At 38.5% G+C, this 19,285-nt stretch overlaps 1 long non-coding RNA gene and 1 pseudogene across 1 annotated transcript in view; both read right to left on the reverse strand.

Moving 5' to 3' along the window:
- Positions 1-1,824: 1,824 nt before the first annotated feature.
- Positions 1,825-13,295, reverse strand: LOC131814459 (small ribosomal subunit protein uS5-like; annotated as a pseudogene).
- Positions 13,296-18,372: 5,077 nt separating this feature from the next.
- The window catches only part of LOC131814975 (uncharacterized), a 79,900-nt gene continuing 78,987 nt past the window's right edge, over positions 18,373-19,285 (reverse strand). Inside the window, exon 3 of the long non-coding RNA XR_009347520.1 lies at positions 18,373-18,757. This is a non-coding gene — a long non-coding RNA (uncharacterized LOC131814975). The remainder of the gene's footprint in view (positions 18,758-19,285) is intronic.

Below are 19,285 nucleotides of genomic sequence, written 5' to 3' on the forward strand. Positions count from 1 at the left end.
AATCTCTATACCCAACATGGGGCTCAAACTCATGACCCAGAGATCAAGAGTTACATGCTTTTATGACTGAGCCAGTCAGTGCCCCGTGACTTATTTATTTTATAACTGAAAGTCTGTAACTTTAGACTCCTGTTACCCATTTTACTTAGCCTAATGCAATATTTCTTTTCTTCATGGTGGAATGATATTCCATTGTAAATATATACCATATTTTCTTTATCCATTTATCTGTTGATGGACACTTAGATTGTTTCCATATCTTGGCTACTGTAAATAATGCTGCAGTGAACATGGGAGGGGGGCAGGCACATTTTCAAGGTAATGTTTTTGTTTTCAGATAAATACGATAAATCATATGGCAGCTCCTTTTTTCATTTTTTTTGAAGAATCTCTGTACCGATTTCCATAGTCATTACATCAGTGTACATTAACCCAGAAGGACACAATGTTTCTCTTTTCTCTACAGCCTTGCCAACACTTGTAATTTCTTGTCCTTTTTTTCTTTTTTTTTTTAAGATTTTACTTATTTGAGAGAGAGAAAGTGAGAAAGAGAGAGCATGAGTAGAGGGAGGAACAAAGGGAGAGGGAGAACCAGACTCCCCGCTGAGCAGGGAGCATGACTCAAGGGATCATGAGCCACCCAGGTGTCACTCTGTCCTTTTGATGATGGTTATTCTAACAGATGTGAAGTGGTATCTCATTGTGCTTTTGACTTGCATTTCCTTGATGACTGGTGATGTTGAGCATCTTTTCATATACCTTTGGCCATCTGTTTGTCTTCTTCGGAAAAAACTCTATTCAGATCTTCCGCTCATGTTTTAACTGAATTTTTTTTGTTTGCTTTCTATTGAGTTGTGTAAGTTCTTTACACATTCTGGATATTAACCCCTTATCATATAAGTGATTTGCAAATATTTTCTTCCATTCAGTACATTGGTTTTTTATTTTGTTGATTATTTCCCTTGCTCCTCGGAAGCTTTTTAGTTTGATGTAGTCTTATTTATTTATTTATTTTTGCTTTTATTGCCTTTGCTTTTGGTGTCAAATTTAAAAAATCACCATCAAGGGGGCGCCTGGATGGCTCAGTGGGTTAAGCCGCTGCCTTCGGCTCGGGTCATGATCTCAGGGTCCTGGGATCGAGTCCCGCGTTGGGCTCTCTGCTCGGCAGGGGGCCTGCTTCCCTCTCTCTCTCTCTCTCTGCCTGCCTCTCTGTCTACTTGTGATTTCTCTCTGTCAAATAAATAAATAAAATCTTTAAAAAAAAATCACCATCAAGACAAATGTCAAAGAGCTTACCACCTATGTCTCCTAGGTGTTTTACAGTTTGGTTTTACATTCAAGTCTTTAATCTATTTTGAGGTAATTTTGTGTGTGTGTTGTAAAATAGTGCCCAGTTTCATTCTTTTGTGTGTTGCTGTCCAATTTTCCCAACAACATTTATTTAAGAGATTATCTTTTCCCCATTGTATATTCTTGGCTCCTCTGTCATAAATTAGTTAACATTGGGGCACCTGGGTGGCTCAGTCAATTAAGCATCCAACTCTTGATTTCAGTTCAGGTCATGATCTCGGGGTGGAGGGACTGAGGCCTACTTTCGGTTCCACACTGGGCACGGAGCCTGCTTTAGATGCTCTCTCTCCTTCTCCCTCTGCCCCTATCCATCCCTCTGTATGGGCTCTTTCTCTAGAAATTAACTAACTAACTAACTAACGTGTATGTGGGTTTATTTCTGGGCTGCCTATTCTATTCCATTTATCTGCGTGTCTGTTTTTAGTCCATTACCATACTGTTTTAAATCTTATAGTTTTGTAATGTAGTTTGAAATCAGGGAATATGGGTTCTCTCCACAGAGACTGGTGTGGGTCCATAGAAATGGTTGGTGGATTCTTGATAGGAAGACTTGGTGAGCACATGTCTTTCCAGAGCTCAGGGGTAAGAATGCTGTAGGTCTTGGATATGACATTAAAGGTGTCCTTGGTGAAGTCAAAGGTAGTGGTACAGCCCCTGGCCAAGGTGTGGCAGTCATTGATGCTGGCCATCTCAGGCAAAGTGGCCTAGATGATGACAGAGCCTTGGGTTGGGGAGGAGATGGTGGTGCAGGGCACCGGCACAGAGCCACAGGGGCAGGTCTCCTTGCAAGCGATGGTGTGGGGCTTGTTGATCTTGTTCACCCAGTAGCCTTACTGCACAGGATGATGGAGAGTGTAGCTAGATGTTGGCACCACAGATGGCAATGACTACCTCCTGGGAACACTTTACCCCCAGAACAACATGTCCATTGCAATCCTTAATGGTGGCAAATGTCCTAATCCTGGCCCACTGGCCAGCACAGGTCTGCTTTTACACTGGCATAATCTTCAACACCTGTGGAGTTATTCTTAGAAAATGTATTATAAACCCTCAGGGGTGACTAAGGAAGCAGCTGAAACAGCATCAGCTTTCCTGTTCTCCAGGTGTTGAATGCAATGGTCTGGAAGGAATAGGATCTCATCATCTCCTGGGGGCAAGGCAGAGATGAGGAGCTATGAAAGAAACTAACCCTTGGGCAGAAGCTAACATACATCCTGTTCCTCCTTTATCCCATAACCCCCTCCTTCATTGTCCCCGGATAGGGGAGGGTGCAGGCCTGCTTTCGGGCTTCAAGATAATTGTTATCTCTTTGTATTCCTTCCCCATACTTTGATACATCCGTCCTTGCTTTGCTGATTAAAAAACAAACAAACAAACCAAAAACCTAAAGAAAAGCTATGCACAAAATTCAGGGGCATCTACTCTCCCTTGTAGAGGCAGCCCTGCACCACCCCTCAGATGGGTGTCCGAGAGCATTATTTCTATGCATAAACGTCGTCCTTGAGGGATACCTGGGGAAAAAGGCAAAGATCTCAAAATCCTTGATGGGCAAGAAGAAGAGCTAAATCCCCTCCACAGACTTGATCTTCCTGTCCTTGATGGAGCAGCCCAGTTTGGGGATAGGGATCCACTCCTTGTCCTCAGCCTTGACTCTGAGAGCTCCGTGGCCTCAGCCCTCGCTCCAGATGCCACTGCTGAAGCCCCTCTAAGCCACCACTGCCTCAAGGCCCTCTAGAGACTCTGGGACCCTCTGCAGCACTAACATCCACCATTTGGCATTTTCTATTTTCCTTCCCTCCTTCTCTATTGCTCTTTCCTTCCTAAAGAGTCTTAATTCTTCAGTTTTAACAGGGGAGGTGAGGTTGTCTTTTGCTTAAGTATATCACTCAGTACACTCTAGTCAGAAATAAAGCTTGTAGAAGAAAATCTCTATATAAGGATCGTTTTACCTCGTTTGCCCACCACAGGCACATGATTCTTATTTGTAAGAGACATGAAATCCATCCAATTCACTTCGTCTTTCGTTAAATAAAACAGAGATTTGGGTAATTTCAGTGCTCTGTCTTCATTTTCTTCCTCTCTCCCCCCATTGCCGCCCCTCCCCCATTTGCCTATTCAACTGATCCTGAAATGGGTTTGATTACTTATTTAATAGCTTTCATGATATTTGTGCCTAAAAACTCACAAGGGGGGAAAAAAAAGAAAGTGATTATAAACATTAGGAATACAAAACTTAAACAGAGTAAGCCAGAATTTTGCCTCATGGGTGGTTTTATTGCTCCTGAGGCAGGTGAAGAAAATATAGGCTCATAGAGGTTCCTCACTCTTTGCTAAGGAATCCCTGGAGGCCCTTAGGGAAGACCGCCTCTCCTTGCGCTTCACTGAATGCTACTTTCAGTCTAATTTTTTTTTTAATTCCTATGTTTTAATCTACCTTTTTTCAAGCTGAATCTAATAAACTGTTGGTAGTAGAAATAAGAGGCAGTCCTTAATTCAATCTTAATTCCCCAGAGATGTAAAAAGAAATTAAGGCAGGATCAGATGGGATTTAGTTCTTACTTTTTACAGTTACAAGAAACAAATGAGCCACTCCTGAGATAGTTTTAGATCAGATTTAGAACACCAAAGACCTTTTAGATTTCCAAGAATTTTGCTTAGTTACTTTTCTGGGCAAAATTTCAGGATCTTGTAGCATATTTAAAACTCCCATGCCACCAATTTCATTTTCTTTTAGTTACTTAATAGACTTTTTAAAAAAAAACGTGATGCCAATTCTTACTTGGCAGAATCTAGATATCATTCCCAGCCAATTCTTCATTTTCACATATTCTTGGGATTAGAGTAAAATTGCCAGATTTAGCAAATAAAAATGCAGAATGCCCAGTTAAATTAGAATTTCAGATAAATAACAAATAGTGTTTTGGTATAAGTATGTTCCGTGCAATATTTGGGCCATACTTATACTGAAAAATAACTCAGGTGACTTGAAGATTTCTTCAATTCTTCTCTCTTAGTTCTGGAGGACAGAAGTCTGAATCAAGTCCCAGTTGGACCCCAGTCACTGCTAAGCCTCTAGGAGAGAATGCTTCCTGCCTCTTTCAGCTTCCAGGGGCTCAGGCATTCCTTGGCTTACAGCAGCATAATGCTAATTTCTACTTCTCTTTCCATATCACATTCTCTAGTTCTTCAGATCTCTCTCTACCTTTACCAGGACATCAGTCATTGGATGTAGAGCTCATCCAGTTAATCTAAGATAATCTCATCTCAAGATCCTTAATTACATCGCAAAGACCCTTTTTCAAATAAGGTAGCATTCACAGGATCCAGATATTAAGACACGAATGTAACTTCTGGAGGTCTGCCATTCAACCTGCCACAGAAGAGTATGGCTAAAACTCCACAAACACAATCTGAGGTTGATAAATTTATGGGTCAAGTGTAAAATGTAATACACCAAAACCAAAAATGAAACTAATAAAGGTAAACCTGTATAAAGCTTTATTTACCTGATTTTTCCATCATGGACACCAGATTTTTATTTGTAAGAAGTATATGAAATCTACCAATTTATTAAGTTGCTTCTTCAATGAACTATTTGATAAGCTCTTTTTACACGTCAGTGTCCAAGAATCAGAGGTAAATTAAGCAATCTTAAGGAATACGTTCTACCGAGGAGACAATGGATCAATCAATAAGCAAACAAATAGGATTGTTACATAATTTAATAAGTGCTATGAAGGAAACAAACAAGGTGGCTGATAAAGCATAACCGGAAACAAGCCATGCTGCTTAGAGAGAGCATCATCAAAGGTTCTCAGAAGAGATGACGTTTGTGCTGAGTATTAAGAGATGAGCGTAAGCCAGCCACACAATGATCCCCACAAAAACTTCTTGGACAAGGAATAGTGGGTTGAAAGGTCTGAAGTTGGGAAGGGATCCCTGAGCTCTAGAAAAAGGTGAATGCTACAGTGGCCAGAAAGTAGTGACCAGGCAAAAGTATAGTACAAGAATGGGGGTGGACAGACTAGAGCTTAGTCATTGCTATGTTTCTTTTCTTTTTTTTTTTTTTTTAAGATTTATTTATTTATTAGGGAGAAAGAGTGAGCATGTGCACAAGTGGGGGCAGGTACAGAGGGAGAGAGTATCCCAAGCAGACTCCCTGCTGAGTGGGAAGCCCCATGTGGTATTCAATCCCAGGACTCATGAGATCATGACCTGGGGTGAAATCAAGAGTCAGATGCCTAATCAAATGAGCCACCCAAGTGCCCCATTACTGGGTCTTATGGCTCATGATGGGAAGTTTGGGCTTTACTCTCTAGAAATGAGAAGACACCAATGGCTTAAGAAGAAGAATGATGAGATTTGGTTTATATATTTAAAATTCAGTGAGTGCTATGTGAGAAATGATAGTGAGGCAAGCAGACCAGTGAGGTTACTATAGTAGGCCAGGCAAGGAATGTAGAGTATTGTTAGGCCTATGGAAAATAATGGAAATCATTTGGAAGTCAAAATACCAGAACTCACTTATAGATTACACATTGGTGGTAGAAGACTTGAGAGGAAAAGATGACACCACCAATTATAGGGCATAAATTTTCCCAGTTAGAAAGTATATCACCCAGGTTTTCTTGCAGTTCAATATGACCATGTAAGTTCTAGACAAGAGGATGTGAATGGAAGAGATATGAGCAATCTCTGGGCCAGTTCTCTCAGACCAATGATCCCTATCTGTCTTCTTTCACTTTTTGACCCTGCCCAGGTCTCACTGTGTCATTTTCATGGTACATAGTTCATTTACTGCCGTACTGGTTGTCTTTGATCTCTTGACCTTCAAGAATTCTCTGTGTGCTGATTCCCATGGCTCACTGATTCTGATCCAACATCTGGAGGACCAACGTTATTGCAAAAAGTTACACAGCTGTAACAATTTATTGAAGGTGAGTTTGTAGTATCCAGTCTTAACTGGGGCCTTCATAGTCTTTTTGTTCGCTTATTTGACAGAAAACAAGCATTTGTTGAGTACTTCCATGATGTCAACTGTCATGCTATGATTTTAGGACACACAATGAGTAAGATAAACTTCCTGTTCTGGAAGAATTCATCGTTTCATGGATCCACCTAAAAATTCTTTGAAAACTTTTCTACTTTCTAGCCTCATCCTCACTTCCATGACATATCTTAGTCCCCATTATACCAAAAAGATTGATATTACCAACCTGAACATCTTCGAAACACTTCCACTTCATTCTGAATCTATGTATTTGTTGGGGTTCTTCAGAGAAACAGAACCAGTCAGATGTATATACATTGTGAGAGGAGGTCACCGAGAGGACATGACTACTGGTTGATCCTCAAGCTGCACCTGAGCAATCTGAGGCTCCTTATCTAACCCCCTCATTCTTGGACTGTACCTTCCACTCACTATCCCTGTACTAGCAGCCTCTTCAAGGACGCAGCCTTGAGAGAGCAATGTGTTATTGAGACCATCTGGACTTAATACACGACTGAAACTGATAAGGCCTTCTGTATAAATTCTTAAGTTTCTGGCAGAAATTCGTGAGATGTACTTGTTTTATGGCCTCCCAAGACAAGCCTCATATGTAAGTCCCCCTGCCTAATAAAACTGCCAGTCTGGAGTGGTCTCTTTCTTAGGTCTCTCCTTGCACAGGGGCTGGTTTCAGATTTCACCCAGAAGACTACTGAGATTAAAAACCAACGTATATTTGGGGGCCTGGGTGGCTCAGTGGGTTAAAGCCTCTGCCTTTGCCTAAGGTTGTGATGGAGCCCTGCATCAGGCTCTCTGCTCAACAGGGAGCCTGCCTCTTTCCCTCTCTGCCTACTTGTGATCTGTCTGTCAAATAAATAAAACCTTTAAAAACCAATGTATATAAAGAAAAAGAAATCTATCTTATAGAATTAGTTCACATAATTATGGGACTGGGAAATTCAATAGGGTGAAGACTGGGAGAAGAGTTGATGTTGCAGCCCAAGTCCAAAAGCCATCTGTAGGCAGAATTCTTTTTTCCTCAAGAACCTCAGACTTTGCTCTTAGAACCCACAACTGATTGGATGAGGCCCACCCACTTTTTGGAAAATAATATTTTACCCTGAGTCTGCTAATTTAAACGTTCATCTCATCTAAAAGAATATCTTCACAGTAAAACCTAGACTGGTATTTGACCAAACAATTGTGTATCATAGCCTAACCAAGTTGACACATAAAATTAACCATCACATTCTGTATCTTCATAATTCTTTCTCACCTCATTTTAGCCTCTCAAGAGGTATTCTGCTATTGCTAATCCCTCCACACAAGCTCTTGATCTTTCTCCTTCTATCTTCTTCCAAAAGTTTTTAACAATTATTCCTGCTCTTTTCTATCATCAGTCTCTCCATCTTCATTGGCTCTTCTTCTAGGTAAATATGCTGAAATCTCTCTAGCTTTAAGGAAACTTTCCTTATTCTAATTCATTCTTCAGTCTCCTTAACGTCATGATCAAATTTCTTGTAAAACTAGTCAATCTGTGTTTGTTGCTTTTACTTATCACTCATTAAGTCCTTCCTACTTGAAGCTCTCTGGGGCTTCCATTCCCATGACTTTTGGAATCTGCTACCTCTTCCCATTAGGCTGCTTTCAAGCCACGGAAATGTAATTCCCTGTCCTGATTCTCCACCCCAACCTGTCTCCAGGTCTCACCACAAGGTCAATCAAGGGACTTTTTTGCAGGTAAGGACAAAGACAGGAAAAGGATAAATGACTCAGAACTTGAAACCCAACAAAGCTTGATAATATTGCACTAAACAGCACCATTTTTACTAAATAATACTTGTTTTCAGGAAGAGAAGCAATCTTTCAGTCACTGAGTTAATCTTTCAAAGAGATTACAGAACATAAATTTTGTAGAATTACTTACAAATTGTAGCTATGACAAGTTGAGTATCTCTGCATATGAGGTTTTTCCAAAGCATAATTTTAGATGATTGATTACCAGCTGAGCATCTGTATCCAATAATGGAGAGGGCTGATTCAGACTAACAGAAATCTATTCAGAAAATACCTTACTTAGAAATATTCTAAGTCAGTGAAGCATGTGACTCTTGATCTCAGGACTGTGAGTTTGAGCCCCATGTTCGGTGTAGAGATTACTTAATTAAATCTTAAAAAAAAAAAAAGAAAAGAAAAGAAAAGAAAGAAAGAACTATTCCTAATCAATCTACTGTCATCCTAACTGTAACAAAAATACACAAACAAGAGAATCAAAGAAGATAAGCATATTACTATCAAAATCTGTATAAATAGGAAAACACATAAAGAAAACAATTCTTGCTCTTCCTATATGACACAAGATCACCAATGTTAAGGAAAAGGCTGGCTTGCCTAGAAAGATTCAAGAACTGCTAAAATTCCCAGAGATGCAGTTAATCTTTCCCTCAGTTTAGAAGGTAATCATAACGAGAAAATCTCATCCTCAGGTTGTACTAGAAAAAGGAACTATTAGATGAGATAACCTGATACTGGGAAATAAGCGTCCCTTAAGCTAACAGACATCCAAATTAGTTTCAAAGTAAAGCAAAGGGAAATTTATGAATGCTTTGGCAAAACGAAACCATCTTACTCAACCCATTCTGTTTCAGGGGATGTGGCTAGAAATAGCTATATCTTTGCAAATGAATAATTTATGAAAGCTCCAGTAGCCTTTGAATAACATATTTTAAACTAAAGTTGTTACTGAATAAAAGGTAAAAGAGGAACTCACTTCCAATTCCTCTAATTTCAACCTGGATTATCACACAGTTTTGATTTAAGATCATCTAATAACCATTTGAGTTTATTGCACCCATCTCAGATAAACCCTTGTGTATGCAGCAGCCGAAGTCCTGCAAAGAAGTTAGAATTCATGGGAGCTTAGCTTGAACAGACTAATAATCTAAGCCAAGTCCTGGTTTAAGTCCATTTATAAAATGAGTTTTATAATACATTGATGTATTTCTTCTCAATTTTTTTATTTTTACTTTTTAAAGATTTTCATTTATTTCTTTTGAGAGAGAGAGAGCATGCAAGTGGGGGGAGGGCCATCGGCAGAGGGAGAGGGAGAATTGCAAGCAGAGTGCTGATATGGCGCCCGGTGAGGAGCTCAACCCCACAACCCTGAGGTCACAACCCGAGCTGCAACCAAGAGTAGGACACATAACCAACTGAGCCACTCAGGTGCCTGGTACATTTTCTTTTAAAACATTTTCTGATTCTAGATTTAAAAAAAAAAAAAAAAGGACTTAAGTACAAACAAGAATTAACCTGATAGGGATACCTGGGTGGCTCAGTTGGTTAAGCCTCTGCCTTTGGCTCAGGTCATGATCCCACGGTCCTGGGATTGAGTCCTGCATAGGGCTCCTTGTTGGGCAGGGAGCCTGCCTCTCTCTCCATCTCTGCCTGCTGCTCTGCCTGCTTATGGACTCTCTCTCTCTCTCTCTCTGACAAATAAAGAAAAATCTTAAAAAAAAAAAAAAAAAAACCTGACAAATCATGCAAAAAACCCAGTAGACTATCATTTTTATTTATTGTGTCAAAAAGAACCTGTTTTATGTTACTGACACTCTTATTTAAAAGGTTATGTTCTAGGGGCACCTGGGTGGCTCTGTCAGTTAAGCATGTGCCTTTGGATCAGGTCATGATCCCAGAGTCCTCTGCTCAGCGGAGAGCTGCTTCTCCCTCTGCCTCTGCCTGCCGTTTCCCCTGCTTGTGCTCACATGCACTCTTTCTTTGTCAAATAAATAAATAAAACCTTTTTTTAAAAGTTAATGTCCTAATTAATTATACTGGAGTTACATAAATACAACATTATTATTGATTTCAAATTTTCTATTAACAGGCCTATGTCGTAGAAATGAATGAAGCAGAGCTAACCTAAAATAGCCTTTCTACCCTCTGATTAAAAAAAAAAAAAAAAAATCATGCCCAAAATAACACAGTAATCAGTCAGCTGGTTAGCACTTCCATAATCCCCTTGCTAAATGCACTTAAATATCTCATTCTAGCACCTCACACACCTCACATGGGTTGAAGCTTTTTTTTTTTTTTTTGCATCAGCGCTCTTTGTACCCCTTGAAGATATTCATCATACATAAAATACTATATAAAATTAAATGTGTGTACATGTATGTTTACCTTCCTATTTAAATACCTTGAAGTATAGCTTATTTTATTCACTGCTTTGTCCCTGGTACATAGCAAATTGCAGACTCAAAATCATTGGTTAATTGAAGAGCTTTTCCTATATTTGGAAGAGGAGAGAGAAAGAGGCATGAAGGAAGCAAGCGTCGGAATAAAGTTCCTGAGGAGGACAGAGGTAGCCAATGGATATGCGAATAATAAAAAAACCATTTCTAGACCTCTACTTGTTTATTAGTGGGTTTTTGTCTCTGTACTCTTTATACTTTATTTATTTTTTTAATCACGTTCTCTTCCCATATTAAGGTTGTTAATGCTGGGTTTCTTTCTTTTTTTTTTTTTTTTAAATTGGTTCCCATCCCAGATTTATTTAGGTATAAATGAGAAATAAAAAGTATGTATGTTGAAGATGGACAACTTGATTTTTAATGTATTTATAAATTGTGAAATGGCCACAACTGACTATTAACAAAAGCTAGTATTCCAAAAGCTAATGCATGGTGTCTATATATATATGTGTACAGACATATGCCATTGTCTTTATCCATTTATTTGTTGACAGACATCTAGGTTGTTTCCATATCTTGGCTACTGTGACTAATGCTAAAATGAACACGGGAATATGGTTACCACTTCAAGATCCCGGTTTCATTCTCTTTGAATATATATATTTAGGGGGGGATCAAAAATAGTATGGTACTGGCATAAAAACAAACATATAGACCAATAAGACAGAATAAGAAAACCAAAAATAAATTCAACCATTTATGGTCAACCAAACTTTGAGAACCCTGCCAAGAGCAAACAATACAAAAAGGAAAGTCCTATCAACCAACAGTGTTGGGAAGACTGGATAACCACATGCAGAAAAATGAAACTGGACCCTTATACATACACAAAAATCAACTCAAAATGGATTGAAAACTTAAATGTAAAACCAAACCAAATAAAAACCCCTTAAATGTAAGACCCTAAACCATAAAACTATTAGAAGAAAATAGAGAAAAACCTTCTTGACATTGGAGGTGACAACAATTTTTTGGATATGACACCAAAAGCATAGGCAACAAAAGCAAAAACAGACACGTAGGATTACACCAAACCACATGCTTCTACTCAGAAAAAGAAAACAATCAACAGAGGAAAAAAGTAACCTACGGAATGGGAGAAAATATTTGCACAGCATATATCTAATAAGGGTTTAATATCAAAATATACAAGGAACTCCAACAACTCAGTAACAGGAAAACAAGTAACCTGATTTAAAAAATGAACAAAAGATCCAAATAGACATTTCTCAAAAGAAGACATACAAATGACCAACGGACACATGAAAAGATACTCACCATCACTCACCATCAGGGAAATGCAAATCAAAACCACAGTGCGATATCACCTCACACCTGTCAGAGTCACTTTTATCAAAAAGACAAAGGATAAAGTGTTGGCAAGGGTGTGGAAAACAGCACCTCCAAACACCATTGATGAGAATATAAAGTGGTATCATTACTACAGAAAACAGTATCAAGGTTCCTCAAAAAATTAAAAATAGAACAATTCTATGTTAGTACCGGATTTAAGACTAGGCTTCCATCTCTCCTTCAAAACTTGTAAACTCAGATTCCATCTTCCGATCTCTGCTGGGAATGCCACCAGGCTTTGTCCCGGCCCCATGCTATCTGATTGGACCACCTCCCTGTGCACGGCTCCATGTCAACGTTGATTAGCGATGCACAATTCATAACTTGTCACCCAGTTGATTTAGCAGAGGTTTCCCGCAGGGATCCCAAATAAAAACAAACAGTGGCTCCGATGAGCCTCCATGAAACTTTCTTCTCTTCATTATTCTGTTTTTCTTTTTAGTGAAAAGCCAACCTGATAGAACAGGAACTACATCCTGGGAAAGAAGGAGAACAAAGCCCATTGTGAAGCGGGGCTTTTTGTCCAGGTCTTTGCTACAAACGTCTATTCAGACCCCTGCAAACATGGAACTCTACCCTTTTTTGGTGGTAGGTAGGAACTACAAAGGTGAGGTCCTTAAAATAGTGGGAAGAAAAGCCTGGACAGGCTTCCATTGCACTAGAATGCAGACACAGAATCTCTTTAAGTGAAAGAATCTGGAAATTAAAACCTTGGCCTATTATGCACCCTAAGAATGTAATCTCCCCAATCCACACTGCCTCTCTATGGGCTTGATTTAGTCGGCTTTCCACGTCCACACCTTCTCATTGTGGAATTTCCTTTCATTTTAATTCTCCTCAGGGCCAAACTCAGATGAAATGAACACATATGGTTTCTAGGATTTTGGAAACTGAGCTCCCTCGGCAAGAAGCTACTTAGAGGGTAAACCAGCCAGCCCGCTCCAGTTTTCCTGGCCCGAAATAGATAGGGCAGTACCTCAGCAGGCAATTAATTGATTCCCTGCTCCCTTGCATTTTCTCTCCTGTGCAAAGAAACAAGACAAAAAATCCGCTGGCAGCTGCAGGCTGGATATCCATTTACCTCAGCTCAGCACATTCCAAGTTAATGTACTTAGCTTTTTAGAGATGAGTACAATGTTAACATATTATTTACATCTCAGAGATAACCTTCCTTTCAAAAACCTAATTGAAACTTTCACTTTTTTTTTTTTTTAAAGAAAAAGCACTGATTGCTGCTCAAGGAAGATTTACGGGAAGTATCCTTTCCAGTCGACACCCGAACTCAGAGAAATGGCAGCTGGCGGGAAGGCCCCATAATATGGAGACTTGCACGTTCCTACTAATAACAGAGCCATTCACACAGGCACTTGACTTCTTCCCTAGGCACTTGAACACACAGGCTTTTCCCTACCTCTGCCTTTCTCCGTAAGCTCAGAGCTCACAAAACTATTTATCTTTTCTTCCTACCTTATCTTTGTGTCAGTTGGTAGTTTTAGCAAGTCTGAAACGCTTCCATAGCTAAGGAAAGAGAGATAAGGATATTTTAGTTGTCTTTTTTAACTCCTATGAAGATACATCTCTGCATGTTCATCTGCATATCCACTCATTATATTTTATTGAGCACTTGCACACGACATGTCAGACACTGTTCTAGGTCCTGGGATATAATATGGAAGAAGAAAAGGGAAGTCCTAAAAAAAAAAAAAAAAAGAAAGAACGAAAGTCCTTGTTCTCTGCTCTTGAGGAGTTTCTGTTCCAGAAGGAAAGCTCACCATCCCTTTCTATCGTTTAAGCTCTACAAAGAAAATAAATCAGGAATGTGGTAGAACGATTGGGGGCCACTTTTGTAGATTCAGGTTGATATGTGAACGGCAACATGAGCTAGAAATGGCAAAACTGGGAGCAAAACATACACAGAGGGTATGGCAAGTTCAACGGGCCCTAAGTTCAGGAGTGACCACGGCCTAGTTGATGAACAGGAAGAGCATCGCTGTGGCCGGAGGTTGGCGAGAAGCGTAGAACAGGGTCAGGTGGAAGAGGACAAGTCCTCAGAACCACACGGAAGAGTTCAGATTTCATTCGAACCCTAAAAGGAAGGCATTCGAAAGGGGCTTGGGATTTTAAAATAGCACTTTGGTTGCTGTGTGGAGACCGGATGATGGAGGGCAAGAATGGAAGCAGAGAAACCATCAATTTAGAGGTGATTGCAGATGTCCCCGTGAGAGACAGTGGTAGCTTGTCCAGGTGAAAAATGGAAAGGTGAAGAAGAGTAGACAGATTTGAAAAGTTTTTTTGCAAGTAGAGCCGTCTGAACGGACTGATAGATTGTACACAGAGGGGGAAAGGGGAAAAAAAAAAAAAAAGAAATCAAGTAGCCATTTACTTGAGATGATTAAAACATGGATCCAACTTAGATCAGATTTGGTTTGAGAAGTTAGAAGGTATATTGTGGACACTGTTAAACGTGGGATTCCTGTCAGACAGTCAAGTGGAAGAGTTAAGAAGCCAGTTGGACATTCAGGTGTGGGTCTCCAAACAGTGGTTAGAATTCTCTGCAAAGTCAAGATAGGGTACTACTTCACTGTGGAAGTGGTCTGCCTTGGGTGATTCATTCATCCATTTATTCAACCAACATTTAACATCTGCTGTGTGCCTGACACTTTCTAGGTTTATAAGACGAATATTCCCTCTCATAAAAATTACCATCTCGTGGCCTCGAGGACACAAACAAACAAATAAATAAAATATACCAGAGAGTGATAAATGTCATAATAAAAATAAATCCAGCAGTAACACACATGATGATGACTTCGTGAGCATGTTCCTTTTATGTAAATATACCTTAATTGTTGGCATATATATTTGGAGGGGGGTATGGAAGAAAGATTAATGTATTGGCAGTAAAAGAATCAGCAATCTGTTCAGTTATCTGGCATGGGCTTTCAGGTGAAATACGGATGCTCAAAATTCAGAAAGAACTTAAAAATGTAGTTACAAGTAGAAGAGGTAAAAAGAAAAAAGACATTTGGTAACAATCTAAATTCAGCCTAACAAGATTATCAGAGTTCTTTTTCCAGCAAGACTTTATGGCTTTCCATCTCTTCAGCTCTTTTTATGCTTCTAGACAAAGAAACTAAAACAATAAAACATTTTTATCTGCTTCTATAACCTGATTCTATGTGAAAATACCCAGAGGGTATTGCCATTCTTTTTTGCCTTAAAATTCACTGATATTGCTTCTCTATAGTTTACTTCTCTCGATCCTTGATGTTCAATTTCCTTCTCTGTGACTCGTGGTATCAAGTTATCTCTACCCCTGAGAGAAGGGACGAAGGTCAACACTAAAATAGTCAAATCTGTGAGTGAGAGAAGTCATAAAAGGTCTCAAACCAACCTTGGCAGCTGTTTTTCCAAAGTCAAAAAGGAAAGTGAGAGGAAAACTAGTATATGAAAGCTGATACAAATCTGTTCCTAGTATTTTATCTACTACAGGAAGAACTATGTAGCCAGGTATTGGAATTTGGGGACTCTGAAATCAAATTTTTAGTATAAACCTAAAAGAGAAGAGTAATATTCTGGAGACTACAACAAAGGAAGCTATACTTTGAGATTTCTTATTTGACTTGTGGCAATAATGTTGTTACAACAAACAGAAAATTTTCATATCAAAAGATGCTGAATAAATGACCATTCTCTTCCAAAGTGCAGTTGCAAATCAGCTTTTATCTCAGCACTATGTAGTCTATGCAATGAATTAAAAAATAAAATTCCTGTGACCTTACTAATCCTCTACAAATCTCCCTCCTGGTAAAAACACCAGCAACAGGGGCGCCTGGGTGGCTCAGTGGGTTGGGCCTCTGCCTTCGGCTCAGGTCATGATCTTGGGGTCCTGGGATCGAGCCCCACATCGGGCTCTCTGCTCAACAGGGAGCCTTCTTCCTCCTCTCTCTCTCTCTCTCTGCCTGCTTCTCTGTCTGCTTGTGATCCTGTCTGTCAAATAAATAAATAAAATCTTAAAAAAAAAAAAAAACAGCAACAAATCACCAGTCTACCTAAAAATACAAAATACAGTTTAACTCTCAAAACAAAGTTACTGGAAATGATCTTTCTGGACAAAAATTAAAGTGCAGTGACACAGCTTCTCTTCCAATTTCCAGCCCTAAATCTTCCCTTACAAAACTATAATGCAGTATATCCCCTCATGGGAACAGGTTTCCCAGAGATAATCCAAATTAGGGACATGGATTTTTTAAAAACAAGATTTTGAACATTATAATAGAAACTGTTCTCATAACTTCATGGAAATGGAGTGATAACAAAAGAGTTTGTAAAACTCTAATAATATCCCACTTAACTAAGAACATATATCTTTGTAAAGTAAAGCTTAATTTATACTTAGAGGATATATCAGTATTTTCATTTTCAAGATTATACTTCCATTAAAAGTCAGCTAGACACACTCTCTACAAGATCTCTCACAAATTTCCTCCATTTTCCTAATACTCCCAGACTCAATGCAAAAGTAAGAAATGTTCTTTCTACTAAATATTTGTCTTTTGGCAAGCATCTCTGTATTTCTCATTTTTCAGCTGTTTCTCCTAAAATGGCAATGTTCTTTTATTTATTTCTAGGCTAAGTATACCAGCCTCAAAATAACACGAAAGTATTGCTCTTAGAAGATATTTTATCAATCAAATGTGCCTGTAGGAATATGAAGTAGAATAGAGGCCTAATTGATTAAAAAAAAAAAAAAAAAAAAAAAAAAAGTAGGGAGGGGGTTTGGGAGAAGGGGGTGGGATTATGGACATTGGGGAGGGTATGTGTTTTGGTGAGTGTTGTGAAGTGTGTGAACCTGGTGATTCACAGACCTGTACCCCTGGGGATAAAAATATATGTTTATTTAAAAAAAAAAAGAAGAAGAAGGGAATCTTTCTGCCCTTCAACAGACGAATGGATAAGGAAAATCTGGTCCATATACACTATGGAGTATTATGCCTCCATCAGAAAGGATGAATACCCAACTTTTGTAGCCACATGGACAGGACTGGAAAAGATTATGCTGAGTGAAATAAGTCAAGCAGAGAGAGTCAATTATCATATGGTTTCACTTACTTGTGGAGCATAACAAATATCATGGAGGACATGGGGAATTGGAGAGGAGAAGGGAGTTGGGGGAAATTGGAAGGGGAGGTGAATCATGAGAGACTATGGACTCTGAAAAACAATCTGAGGGGAATGAAGTGGTGGGGGTGGAAGGTTGGGGAACCAGGTGGTGGGTATTATAGAGGGCACAGATTGCATGGAGCACTGGGTGTGGTGCAAAAATAATGAATACTGTTATGCTGAAAATAAATAAATTTAATTAAAAAAAATTTTAAAAATTTAAAAAAAATAAACAAATAAATAAACAAACAAAAAAAAAAGTAAAGAGAAATGACAATAAGTTTCAAGGACCATTAATCCATCACTTCATAAAATTAACATACTTAAAAAACAAGATGCTCAATAACCAACCAAAACTAAGTAGATTAGAAAATTATGGCTCAGTCAGTTAAGCATCTGCCTTCAGCTCAGGTCATGATCCCGGAGTCCTAGGATCGAGCCCCGTGACAGGTTCCCTGCTCAGTGAAGAATCTGCTTCTCCCCTCTCTCTGCCCATCCCCTCCGCCCCACTCATGCTCTCTGGCACGCACTCTCTCAAATAAATAAATAAAATGCTTAAAGAAAAGAAAATCATGTTTCTGTATTTCCTTTCCTTTCCTTGAAAAGACGTGAAATCTTGCAAAGTGAAGACAGGCTTTTCAATCTACCTACAATGACTTCAAATAAATTATCTGCCTATTAATACCATTCCCAAATTTCTGCTTTTTTATTTACCTTAATTTTATTTCAGATAATGTTACTTCAAAACTGAACCTAGTTTTTCCTTAAAAGCTCATAAAATTGATGAGAATTAGAAAAATTATCTTCTAGAATCCTATAGTTTATAGCTAAAACTTACAGACAATAAAAAATTTGACCATGGAGATATGTGCAGAAGTGGATTCTAGGCAATGGGAATTGCCCAATCCAAAGTTCCTTGGAGAGAGCCCATCATAGTATATGTGGAGCCAGTAGAAGCTTTTGGGCAAAGAACTGGTCCCAGTTCTGACTGACCTTTAGCGGGATCATTGTGCTTACTCAATAGAGGAACAAGACTACTCTTAGAATACATCGTAATTTTTGTGAATACTTGTCCTATATTGTCAGATCATAACAAAATCTAAATAATCTTACATGGCCATTATGAAATAATTTTTATTATCTTTTAAAATATATTAATATAAGCAAAAATAATCTTTTTAATAATAGAAACTTAGTTACATTCACTTACAATTTATAATTATCTAAAAGTTATCTTGTTAGCACTGCTTTCACTAACAGTAGGGCCAATGTTCATTAAAAAGTCAACATGTTTACATTTTGTTCACTCAACAAGTATTTATTGAATACACTACTATGTGTCATGCAGAATATGAGGTGTGGGAAACACGAACGTGAGCATAAAAAACAAAACAAAACAGAACATTGTCCCTCTTTTCACAAAATGTCTCATGGTAGTAGTTACAGTAAAGCATTTTGGAGAGAAAAGAGGTTTTACTCACTTTTAATGAGAGAGTTCCCAGTTAAAACCTGCTGGTTGGAAAATACATTGTCAGAGACTTTTCAGGCATTGACCAATATCGTGCTGATAGTCACGCCACCATTTCTTCTCCAGCTGTATAGATGAGCAGAGAATATAGTTGAGAAGAAGAAGATCTGAGGCAGCCAGCTTGATCTACAAAACAAGACAAAACGAAGACCTCATTGTTTATCCTCATATTCAACTTTATTTCCTTCTGCAAGATTATGATACCTACGATCACCCGCCACTTTACCAGAGTTCACACCAAATAACTCTTCACTATTTCAAAAATCAAACTTACCCAGAAATGATTTAAAAAAAAAAAATTGTCACTATTGAGAATATGCAAAAGAATTTGTTAAAACCTCTAAAGGTGATTTCTATAAAAATAGATTTTAAAACATTCTAAGTAAAGGCAGCAACATCAGAATTTTTTTCAGTGAATTCAATATTTATTTGAATGTAAAATTCATGTTATATTTACTAAAAAAAAAAGTCTAATGAGAAACACATTTTATGCAGTTTAATGGCCACACTTAGAATGGCAGATGTGGTAGAGAAGAATACTAACAAATACTGTTCATCAATTTTCAGAATAACAATGTATTTAGCTACTGGTTGTCTCCTGAATACACACAATGGGTACACACAAACACCCACATTAACATATCAGTGGTTGGA

The sequence above is a fragment of the Mustela lutreola genome, chromosome 14 (genome assembly GCF_030435805.1).
Source record: "Mustela lutreola isolate mMusLut2 chromosome 14, mMusLut2.pri, whole genome shotgun sequence".
Lineage (NCBI taxonomy): Eukaryota > Metazoa > Chordata > Mammalia > Carnivora > Mustelidae > Mustela > Mustela lutreola.